The sequence below is a fragment of the Nymphaea colorata genome, chromosome 10 (genome assembly GCF_008831285.2).
Source record: "Nymphaea colorata isolate Beijing-Zhang1983 chromosome 10, ASM883128v2, whole genome shotgun sequence".
NCBI lineage: Eukaryota > Viridiplantae > Streptophyta > Magnoliopsida > Nymphaeales > Nymphaeaceae > Nymphaea > Nymphaea colorata.
The window spans coordinates 486,502-498,961 of record NC_045147.1 but is presented as its reverse complement, the minus strand read 5'-3'; the positions used below and the strand labels follow the sequence as shown (position 1 = coordinate 498,961).

General features: G+C 38.6%; 1 long non-coding RNA gene across 1 annotated transcript; it reads right to left on the bottom strand.

Annotated features, from left to right (window-relative positions):
- Window positions 1-7,735: 7,735 nt before the first annotated feature.
- On the bottom strand, window positions 7,736-10,070 carry LOC116261844 (uncharacterized). The gene is made up of 6 exons (XR_004174370.2): window positions 9,964-10,070; window positions 9,575-9,647; window positions 9,223-9,302; window positions 8,300-8,409; window positions 8,087-8,162; window positions 7,736-7,989 (listed from the first exon to the last, which is right to left on the bottom strand). It is a non-coding gene; the product is annotated as an uncharacterized LOC116261844 (long non-coding RNA).
- Between the last annotated feature and the right edge of the window lie 2,390 nt (window positions 10,071-12,460).

The window sequence follows — 12,460 nt, the reverse complement described above, 5'->3', positions numbered from 1 at the left end:
ACATCGATCACATTATGTACTTATACTTGAAAAATCAAAACTACAATAACAATTTAATCAAATAAGTGCGTACCTGAGCAACACAACTTCACAGGTAGGCTTTAACTCACATCCATGGTGGGGTTTGCCATGACTCTGATACCAAAACTGTCACACCCCGATCTTTTGACACTCAAACATTTTTTTCCTACCCTCCTTAAAAGAAATTTTGTCCTCGAAATTAGATCATACCTCAATGCAAAAACAGATGTGAGTACTTCTTCCGCATATCCTCCTCAAGTTCCCAAGTGCTCTCCTTCAACCCATGGTACTGCCATTCCACTTTCACTAAAGGAATTCTCTTAGTGCGAAGCACTTGCTTTCTTTGATCCACAATTCTAATCGGCTTTTCTTCCATTGTCGAAACATCTTGCACTAGAACACCTTGAAAGTCAATCACATGTGTAGGATCTGGTACGTACTTTCGAAGCATGGAAACATGAAAAACGTCATGAACATGGCTCAAGTCAGGTGGTAATGCCAATCTGTATGCCACTCTCTAATCTTCTCTAAGATCTCAAAAGGTCCTACGAACCTCGGGCTCAACTTTCCCTTTACACCAAAACGAAAAATACCTTTAGTAGGAGAAATCTTTATGAACACGTGATTACCAACTTCAAAAGCCAACTCTCTACGTCGAATGTCGGCATAACTTTTCTGTCCACTGTGAGAAGTCAACAACTTTTTCCTTATCAATTGCACTTGGTCGGTGTAGTGTTGCAATACTAAAGGGTTTTCGATATTGCCATCACCCAATTCGGTCCAACAAGCTGGTGATCTGCACGGCCTTTCATACAAAGCCTCAAAAAGTGTCATCCCAATACTAGAGTGGTAACTGTTATTATATGCAAATTCTGCCAATTTCACGCTTCATTCCAGGCCACCAAAAATTTCTCTTCATATCCTGAAACATCTTTGTACTACCAGGGTGTATAGAAAACTTAGATTTGTGAGCTTCATCCAGCAACTGATGCTTCACCCCTTCATCCTTAGGAACCCACAATCTTTGTTGAAACCGCAACGAACCATCTTCATCTTGATGCCAAAGAGAATCTGCCTTCTTACTTTCTTCCATGTTTTTAGCAAAGTCAGGATCTTCCTTTTGCTTTATGACCAACTCTTCTAACAGAGGGTGCCGTATTAAGGCAGTCATTGTCGCTCTGTTCTCGTCACCTAGGTGAGGCTGCCATGCTATCAAATCTTGCAACAATGTCCAAGAACGAGTCAACATACTGCACAAGGTTGCCTTAGCCTGTCTGCTCAAAGCATCAGCCACCACAATCGCCTTGCCTGGATGATATGATATGGTGAAATCATAATCCTTCAAGTACTCAATCCATCTTCTTTGCCTCAAGTTTAGATACTTTTGGGAGAATATATACTTTAAAGACTTGTGATATGTAAACACCTCAAATGTTGCTCCATAGAGATAGTGTCTCCACATCTTCAATGCGAACACAACTGCTCCCAACTCCAAATCATGAGTGGGATAGTGTTGCTCATGTGTCTTCAACTGCCTTGATGCATAAGCCACTACACGGCCATATTGCATCAATACACACCCAAAACCAATTTCCGATGCATCCGTGTACACTACAAAACCAGAACGACCTGATGACAACGTCAGAATAAGGGCAGTAGTAAGCTTGTCCTTTAGAGTTTGAAAGCTCTTCTCACACTCTTCATTCCAAACAAACTTCACTTCTTTTCTCAATAGTTTCGTCATGGGTGTAGCTATTTTCGAAAAGTCTTGTATGAACCTGCGATAGTATCCTGCCAATCTCAAAAAGCTTCTAACCTTAGTTACACTGCACGACGTCCTCCAGTCCTGTAACACCTTAGCTGGATCGACGGACATACCATCCTTTGATATTATATGACCCAGAAAGTTTACCTTCTCTACCCAAAATTCACATTTTGAATACTTGGCATATAACTGATGCTTGCGCAAAAGACCCAATACACTTCTCAAGTGATCTCTATGCTCTGTCACACTCTCTGAGTACACCAAAATATCATCAACAAAAACAATAACAAATCGATCTAAGTAGTCTTGGAAAACCCGATTCATGAGGTCCATGAACGCTGCGGGAGCATTGGTCAACCCAAAAGACATGACCCTGAACTCATAATGCCCATATCTAGTTCGAAAAGCAGTCTTAAAAACATCTTCCTCCCGTATCAAGAGTTGATGGTACCCTCTCCTCAGATCGATCTTGGAGAAAACCTTTGCATTCTTAAGCTGATCAAACAAGTCTTCAATTCTTGGAAGTGGATACTTACTTGATGGTGACTTGATTCAATATACGGTAATCTATGCACAAACGCATCGTCTCATCCTTCTTCTTAACAAACAGCACGGTGACACACTAGGTCGGATGAAGCCCTTGTCTAAGAGCTCATGTAGTTGCTTCTTCAATTCTTCTAACTCTGCCGGTGCCATACGGTAGGGTGCCTTAGAAATGGAAGCTGTCTCAGGCAACAACTCTATCTTGAATTTCACTTCTCGCGTTGGAGGCAAACATGACAATTCCTCAGGAAACACATCAGGGTACTCATTCACAACGGCAACATCCTGCAACCTCACCGGTTCAGCCTCATTGATCAACAAATTGACCAAGAAGCCAACACTTCCATTTTCTATCAAACGTTTAGCCTTCAATGCAGACACCATTATCTTATCAGTTCGACTGGCCTTACGAGCATGGAATTCCACCGGTTGCAGCTCACTAGTCAACAACTGAATCTGCTTCTTCCTGCAATCTATATTGGCATAATGCACATATAACTAATCAATGCCCAAAATCACATCGAATTCACTGAGACTTATGATCACCAACTGTACAGGTAAGTGATGTTGATGGATCTCCACATCCACTTCAGGTAGATACTCACGACACAACTCTTGAGCATGCATAAGACTAACAACTTTTAAAACATACGGCATCTTCCTAGCCGACACTTCTAGAGAAGTAGCAAATCGAAGAAATAAACGAATGGGTCACCCCTGCATCAAACAACACTCTAGCAATGTGAGAATCAATAAGTAAGGTACCTTCAACAAGGTCGTGTGCCTGAAGCTCCTCCACGGTAGTAGCATAGACACGTCCAATCGTCTGTCGCGTGCTAGAAGAACCGGCCTCAGGCTTCTTCAATTCCCTTTCTTTTTTTAAGGGGCAATCCTTGATGAAGTGTCTCATTCCCCCACAGTGTAAACAAGCCCCAGTCACCCAATAGCACGGCTTCCCGGGGTGCACACGAGAACAAGTGGGGCACCTAGGTGAAGTCGGAGTGGCCATTGATCCCTGAGTGGTCTCACTACGGCTTGGCCTGTTTCGCCCGAATGTTATGTCATCACGCCTTTCATAAGGCCTTGCCCTGCCTGCAAAGTGGTGGTGCTTTGGGCTCTCTCATGAGCCCAAGTTCCTCTTCAGGCTCATAAAATGATTAAAGTAAAAAATCCTCAAAATTATCTGTTGATTTTAGCTTATATATATATATATATATATATATATATATATATATATATATATATATATATAAAGAGTGTTAGAAATTGAAATATCTCCTCGCTAAGTAGGGTGGGTATCGGGCCGGCCCGGCCAGGTTTTCCTCGGCCCCGGTCGGCCCGTCGGGCCTGAAGCCCGGGCCCGTAATATTGCCGGGCCGGTCCACCGAAAACGAGGCCCAGCCTGACCCGTTTGGCGTGCCGACACCCGATGGCCCAAAAAGGATGGACACAGAAGCGGAGAGGAGGAGAAAGAGGGAGATGGGGCGCAGGAGCCACCGCCGGCTTCGTCGCGACTGTCACGGCGTTCGGCGACCCAGTGGAGGAGAGGATGGACACCGCCGGATTTCAGCAGCGAGCGGAGAGGAGGAGAGAGAGGGAGATGGGGCGCAGGAGCCACCGCCGGCTTCGTCGCGACTGTGACGGCGTCCGGCAACCCAGTGGAGGAGAGGCCATCGTCAGCGGCATGTCCGTTGAGGCGGCGATGGCGTGCCTGGTGTGCTACGACGCGAACGGAAGGTGGGAAGGGGGAGGGAGAGTGGAGAGGGGAAGGGGAAGGGGAACGGGGAGGGAGACGGGAAGGAGGGAGGGAGACAGGAAGGGGGGAAGGGGGAGGCCGGAGGGAGACGGGAAGGGGGGAAGGGGAACGGGGAGGGAGATGGCTCAGACGGAAGGGGCCAAGGGGGGAAGGGGAAGGGGGAGGCCCGGAGGGAGACAGGAAGGGGGGAAGTGGGGAGGTAGTCGGGCCTACCGGGCCGCTGCCGGGCCGGCCTGCCGGTGGCCCGGCCCGACGCCCAGCCTTATCGCTAAGTAATTTTGTGTCATGATTCTTTCTCTCCCTCCTACTAATTGCTCTCTATATTTTTTTCTCTCTTTTGAGATATCTATCTCCTTCTCTTTGGTTTTCTTTTAAAATCTCTTTCTTTCTCCCTAACTTAAAATCTTTCTGTTTATAAATTTATTTAATTTTATCTTTCTTTCTTTCTCTAAATCTCTTTCTATATCTTTCTGTCCCTTTAACTTTATAATATCATTTTTTAGAAGTTTCTTAAAATCTCTCTTTTATAAGTTTTTATATGATATATATATATATATATCTTAAAATATTTTTTTATGAGTTTTCCTACTTTCCTCTCCCTCCCTCTCTCTTTCTTTAATATCTTTCTCTTTAACTTTGAAATTCCTCTTTTATAAGTCTTTATATTATAATTATATATATACACATTTCTCTTTCTTTCTCTCTCTCTCTCTCTATCTCTTAAAAATATCTCTTTTGTGGGTTTTCCTATTTTCCTCTCTCTTAAACCTCTTTCTCTCTCTTTCTTTAACTTTTAAATTTCTCTTTTATCATTTTTTATGTTTTACGTCTCTCTATCTCTTCTTCTCTCTTTTACTTCAAAGTTTCTCTTTTTTAAGTTTTTATATTATATTATATATATATATATATATATCTCTCTTTTTTTAACTTTAAAATTTCTCTTTTATAAGTTTTTATGTTGTATATATATATATATATATGTATATATATATATATCTTAAAAATCTCTCTTTTTATAAGTTTTCCTTTTTAACCTCTCTCTCACTCTCATGAACATCTTTCTCTCTCTTTCCTTGATTTTAAAATCTCTCACTTTATGTTTCTTTTAAAATTTATCGTTCTAGTTTTTCCTCCCTATTTCTTTCATTCTCTTAAAATCTTTGTTCCCTTAAACTCTCTCTCGCTTATAAATTTTCTTTCTTTGTATTGTCTTTTTCTTAAAGAAATTTCTCTTCTAATCAACAATCATTTGTCTTCCAATTACTCTTTTTTCGTTGGGATCCTTCCCTCTCTTCCACAAGTCTTTTCTCCAAGATGTAAAATTATGACTTTATTTATCAACTTCAACAAGGCTGTTATCACCCCAATTTTTTTTAAAAAGGACTATGTTCCGATTTAGTTTTTGGATCCTCTACCCAACCCTACACCCAGAATAAATTTTTGACCATTCGATCCAAAACAAATCTCTAGACCCATGTCGGAGTCCAAACAAAAGATTGAAATTCAAAATCCATCTCTCGAATCCAAATTAGATCCAAAACCAAAGCCTAGATTCAAATTGAGAATTTCAAACTCAAAATCCAAAGCTGGGACAAAAATGACAAAATTAGATGTTGCGAGTGCCATGCGCACATGCACATACCTTCCTTTCGTTTTATATCTCGTTCTCATGTCAAAATGTGTTTTTGAGTTTAAATCACTCACTACAATGCATCGGTGATCAATTGAACCCAATCCAGATTTAAAACGAGTTCAGAATCAACCAATCCATTTGTAACAAAACCATTTTTATACACATTTAAAACATGGTCTTATGCTTTTTTGTTTTATGAACAGACCACTTTTTATTTATCTTATTTATTTTGTTTTTTATTTTAAACCCAGACATGCAGTCGCGCACATCATGCGCTATCACGCACAATCGTGCATCGCGCGCTGCCACATGCCGATGTGCCAAGCACAGCGCCCGACGCACGACAGCACTGTGCACATACGCAAACATGCCGAACACGGGCCTGATGCTACGTAGGCCCCATTTTCAGCTAAAAACCGCCTCTGTTGGGTAGGCATTAGCCCTGCCCACACCCCAAAGGAGTACTTGCAGGCTAATGACCAATCTCACTTGGTCAAAACCTATTTAAAAAAAAATTGAAATCATTCAAAAATACTTGAAATTCACATGAAAATATTGTTAAATTCAAAGAAATTGAAATTTTGAGTTTTGACTTCAAAACTCTCTATAAATAACCTCACAATTTTCTCTCTTGGGCATGAGCTAACCTTTGGGGAACCTCTAGTTCTTTCTCACTTAAAAATCTAGAGTTTTCCTTTAGCTCTTTCTTTCCATTTCTCTTTTCTTTTCTTTTTCATTTTCTCCAACATTGGAAGCAAGCTTCTCCAAGTTCAAACTTTTTAAGGGAGCACGAGGAGATCTCTTGGGGAGATACCTTCATCATCTTGGAACTTCAACTGAGGCGACCCTATGATCATTCAAAGGAGGAGGCTCATTTCTAATATCAGCTATATTCGAGGTATGTAGCCATCATCTTGTTTTCATTTATTTTCATTTCCTCTTGCCACCTCCCCATGACCATGCAAGAAAGCTCTAAAAATTTCTTATCCGAAGTCGAAAGCTTCTCTTGAGTGCACCGGGAGTATGAGCAAGGCGAAATAAATTCTATTTCTACATTTATTTTTAAAAATATGCTTGTTATATTGTTTTACTCATCATTTATGTTTGAGATGATGCTCATGCATGATGTACTAATTTTCTTTAATTAATGAGCAAATGCACGGCAAAAAATGAGTGTTTGAGTTGAGATTTCTTCATTCTTATGTTGATTTTTGAGGTTGAGATTTGTCTAACCTAAGAAAGCCTTTCACGAATATGTACATGTTAAAATGCATCTTCATGTAATTTCACGTTTATTTTCTCTTTTAATCATTCGATTAGGAACCCCAATGAGTGCTTTATTTCGTTGATTAATTTTCTTCCATACCCAATGGTGAAAGAAATATATTCTCTTATAACAAACGAAATAATTATGGTTTTATGTTTATGTATGAAAATATTTAGAATCATATTTTTCGACTTTTTAAGGCAAGAACCATCTTTAATGAGACATTGGAGACTTAGCCTAGGCTCTTGCATGAGCCCAAGTTCCTCTCAAGCCTATAGGGCTGAACACGAGCCAAGTTGAGCTCGAGCTCGATCAGCTCGAACTCGACTCAACTAAGTATGACACGAGCTCGACTCGGCTCGAACTCGAATATAACTCGACTATCCTGGCTCGAACTCGACTCGATAGTCACTTGTCAAGCTCGAGCTCGACTCGATTAAGCTTGTTTAACTACTCATCCTCACTTGTTGAGCTCGAGCTCGATTAGGGCTCGATAAACTCGTTTGGTACTCATGCTTATCGAGCTCGATTAACTCGTTACCAAAGAAATCAAATGTCCCATATTACAACATAAGGTCATAACAAAATCAATTTACGAGTTAAATTGTCGGGACTTAAGTTAGAACTACCTTTTATATAGAAAGTTATAACTATTCAAATGATTATTTCATCTCTTTTGCTATTAAATGTTGATGCATGAATAAGCATTCATTAAAAAAAATCGCAAAAAATAAGTGAAAAACTGAGGCAGAATATTAATGAGCTTTAAGCTTGGATTAGTTTATGGCCACAAAGACCCCATTGAGATGAAGAGTTCTGGAAATTGACAAATATTAGAACAATAAGGAGCTTGTGTACGCAGAAAACATGCAGCACACAAATATTGCATCCTTCTCTAAAACACATGATAAGAAGAAGATTAACTGCTCAAAGTAACACACGGTAACTCCACCAGAGTTTGCAAAAATGTCAGGCAGAATGATGACACCTTTTTTCGCTAAGATCTGCATGAAATGGAAATGATAAGCCAACATATGACACTAGAACGAAGCAACACAGGATGCAACACTGTCCTGTACAGCTGAATAGGAAGAGTTTTACCTCATCAGCCTCTGGATCAGTTGGATGGTTAGCAGCTTCAATAATGAATTTGGCCTTGATATCATTAGCATTTTCCCTGTCACAAGAAAGACAATAATTTATTTAGAAATCTAAAAATAAAGACTCGGTAACCAAATTCACTAAATACTTGGATTTTTCTTAAACAGAAAAGAAGACCACTAATGCTCCAAAGGAAAGAAGATGATTTATAACCTGTTAATAACACCCCCAAGTGCAGCTGGAATGAGAACATCACAATCTTCCACCAACAACGTCCTGGGATCCACAGAATCTCCCCCATCAAAGCCTCTTACTCCACAAATCTAAAATAAATGGCAGATATTATGCTGAAACTAAGTAGGAACCTTGTAAAGCATCATCCAGTTGATAAAATACACTTTTATCAAATTGAAAGTTACAATGTGATAAATTGACAACCTCGGCTATTGTTCTCTGTAGACATAAGCACATGTTCACATGATAAAGAAGCTTAGAAAGGTATCATGGAAGGATTAAATGATGTTAAAAGTTAGAATTTTCCCTACTAATATGATAAAGCTTCATACTGCATTCAGTTCTGAGAACTACCATAGACTATAAACAAGATGCTGAAAAGAACAGCTAATCAGCTCACGTAGAAGAGGAAACTTGTCATAGGATAATTTTTTAAAACAAAAAGGATGAGGTGACAAGAGAAAGGTCACATATCTCTGAAATTGGATGCTCCATATTAGGACGAGGTCAGGTACCAAATTTGCTCTAACTCCAAGAATAAGGTCGGTAAGGAGGTATATTAACAGATTCAAGATTCATACGAGCCTTAAAAATTCCTACAATTTTGGCTTCTACAATCCCTGCTCCTCACTTTGAGATACCCTCATATAAATTGAATACAAAAGCTCGCCATCATATTAAGCATTAGTTTCATTTAGAGGTTAGCCATGGACAAACATTCACTTCTGTAAAAAAAATTATGTTTCCATATATTCACCAGATTTCAAATTCTTGCAAAACTAACAGTCATAGAGAAAAATTTTCATGCTTCATCTTGGCAATGTATAATTTACACTTGACAACAAATCACTAGAAACAATAGAACTGCATTGAGAATTAAAATGGAAATAAATGGCTTTCACCTGTATCACAAATCATTGATCTGCAATCTTTTTGCCATGCTCAGCAAGTAGTGCCTCGGTAGCAAAGAGAACCCCTCTTCCTGTAGCCGGTAAAAACAATGAACATTTGCTGCCGGTAAAAACAAGCATCAAATATTGGCTCCCAATTAACAAAAAATTTAGTGCTTTGGAAACCTAAATAGAAAAAAAAAAAAAAAACACAAAACACACACAATACACAACAAAAGCAAGCACAAGACAACTAAGGCAACATGACTCACATTGAAAAAAGAAACAAATGAAACAATAGAGAAATGCCACAAATCAACCAGTGAAAAAGAAAAAGAAACAAAAGAAAGAGAAGACGCAGAACCGCATTCCGGGATGCTGCTGCTTCCCCCCCTGCAGCTTTCTTCGCCGCCTTCTCCTGGAGCGCCTTGGCATCCCTGGAGGACAGGACGCCAACACCAACCAAAAAGGAACCATCAATCAAACGAAATAAAGTATATTATAATAGAGAAGACGAACACATCGCAACCATTGTCACCATCTAAAAGAAAAAAGAAAAACCAACTCACATCAAAAACCTAAATACCCAAAATGCAGAAACAGAACAAGAACGAGTCCACACACAAGCAATCAAAGATTCAAAAGCACAACCCAGTTCACAAGACCAGCTCCCGCACCATGAGCAATTGAAGAAAGCCATTAACAGATGAAAACAAGAGCAAAAATGGGATAAGGGAGAAAGGAAAAGATTACCTTTCCCTTCTCTGTTACGGAGTCAACCCATCATCTTTGCCCTTCCCCTTGGGGTTCCTCGCCTGAACCCTCTCCCGATCTCGCTCTCTCTGGTTTTCCCGTGGGTCATCTCGTCAAGGTAAAGCGCATCTCAATCACAAAACCAATAAACAGTGAAGAAAAAAGGGGATAAAATATCAATAAAGGCATGTCTTGAGACGCAGAAACAACATTAGATTCTCACAAAAAATACACGAAAAACACGGGTTATTGGAGTTTTGAATAAAAGATCGCCGAAGGAAACAGGTATTCCCACGATTACGTTTTCCGACACAAACTACCATCGAGCAAATAAACACTAAAAAGGAGAAGGCATTTAAAATATTCTCAGTTTATCAAGGATATGAATCATTCTGGTATCATCGCCGGGAGGAAGAAACGACGACTCCGCCTGTCAGCAGCAAACCAAAATATCGTGACCAAAGGAAGCGCAGAGCACAGGCGGAGATTCGCGGGAGAAGAGAACGAGAAGTAGGAGAGACGGAGACTGAGAGGCGAGAGAGGGAGAGTCGGCGTCGAAGAGAAAGGGAATGAAAAAAAGAAAGGGAAGGAAAAGAAGAAACCCTAAACGTTTTTCCCGCCGAGACAGTTGAACCGGTTTTTTTAAAACCGGTTTTTTAAAACCGATATGTTAATCGAGCCGAGTCGAGCTTTAACGAGTCACGTAGAGTGAACTCGAGCTCGACTCGATTAGTTAAACTAGTTGGCTCATAAACTCAAGCTCGACTCGTTTAACTAATGAAGTAGCTCGTTTAACTTTCGAGTCGAGCTTAAACGAGTCGAGTTCGAGTAGCTCGACTCGTTGTGCAGCCCTACAAGCCTACATACAAAAATCGAAGTCGGATATTTTCAAGTTATCTCTTGATTTCAACTCTCATAAAGATATATGTGTATATACATGTTATATATATATATATATGCACATAATTATCTCTCTTTTTATGATTTAGCATACTCTTTTACAAATTTTCATATATGTAAATGAATATATATGTGTTGCACTTTCTCTCTCTAAAATCTCTCTCTGTCTCTCTCTAAAATCTTCTTCTCCCTCTCCATTCGTTTTAATACTTCATTTTCACGAGCTTTCGTAAACATACATACATACACACACACACATATATGTATATATAAGTACGTATATGTATATGTATATCTCTCTTTTTTTAAATCTTCTATTTTGTAATTTTCAAAATCTCTTTCTCTTTCTCTCGTATTAAAGTTTTTCCTTTTTTCCATTTTTTTCAAATATTTTTCTCTTAAGATCTAATATTTTAATTTCTCATTTGTTGACTTCACCAAGACTAGAACTCAAGTAATCACCCAATATTGAAATAATGCTTGATGGTCTACAAGTCCATTCCATTTTCAAAAACTTTTTTTTTCATAAAAATACTTATAACAATTTTATAATAAAAATGAGAAACTTAGATGTATGTGGTGGTAAGAATGTTTTTAGATTAATGTTATGGTAAGAATAAATGATTTGTTTTTAGGTCAATGCATTCATACGTCAACATTCACTTAACATTACAAATGACCACAAGCACATGACTAGAAGAACTTAAGCAAGAAGAAATAGAGCTCTAGGTAGGTTGTAAGAATTAAAAAAAAATCTCAAACCTACTTAAAGAGAAAACTGAAGTGGTTTCAAAAAGTGATATTCAAAGGTTTCCAAATGATATTTGTAAAGATTTCTCAATTCAAATTTCTCAAAGCAAAGTGTTTTATACTCTCAAATAATTCTTCAAAACTTTCTCAAAATTTTGAAACATCAAATTTTCAATATTTTCTCAAACACCACATTGCATTTAGAATAAAAAGATGTTTAAGGAAAAATTAAATGCGACAAGAATAAACATATCTATTTGATTGGTTATTCCCGATAAAGGCACCAGAAACGGTCAGTCCTCGTACCGACGGGCAAGTCTCTTTCCCTGTCATTTCAAAAATAATTTTTTTTGAAGCACTCTAAAAACCAAAACAGAAGATTTTTGCAGATGCGAACAAAGGCCAAAACTCAAGTGATGCATCTTACATTAGAGCCATGCTTGATGGTCTACAATCTCAATATACTTTCAAAAACTTTTTTTGAAATGAATATCATGGTAGTATGATTTTCTAATACATGACATATACCAAAGATATAAAAATCAAGATGTATGTGATGGTAGAAATACTTTTAGATGAATGTTATGGAATAAATGAACAAATTATTTTCAAGCATACAAAATCAGTGCATGCACATATGGAATTCATGAATGATCACAAACACTTCTCTAAAAAACTTAAGCAAGATGAGATAAAACTCTAACTAAATAGTAATCGAATTAGAGCAATATCTTGGACCTACTTAAGATTCTAAGAGAACACTAAATTGATTGCTAAAGAAATCTTCAAAATATCAACCTTAGCTTCCAATCTCAATTCTAAAATATTTCTCAAATCAAAATTGTTT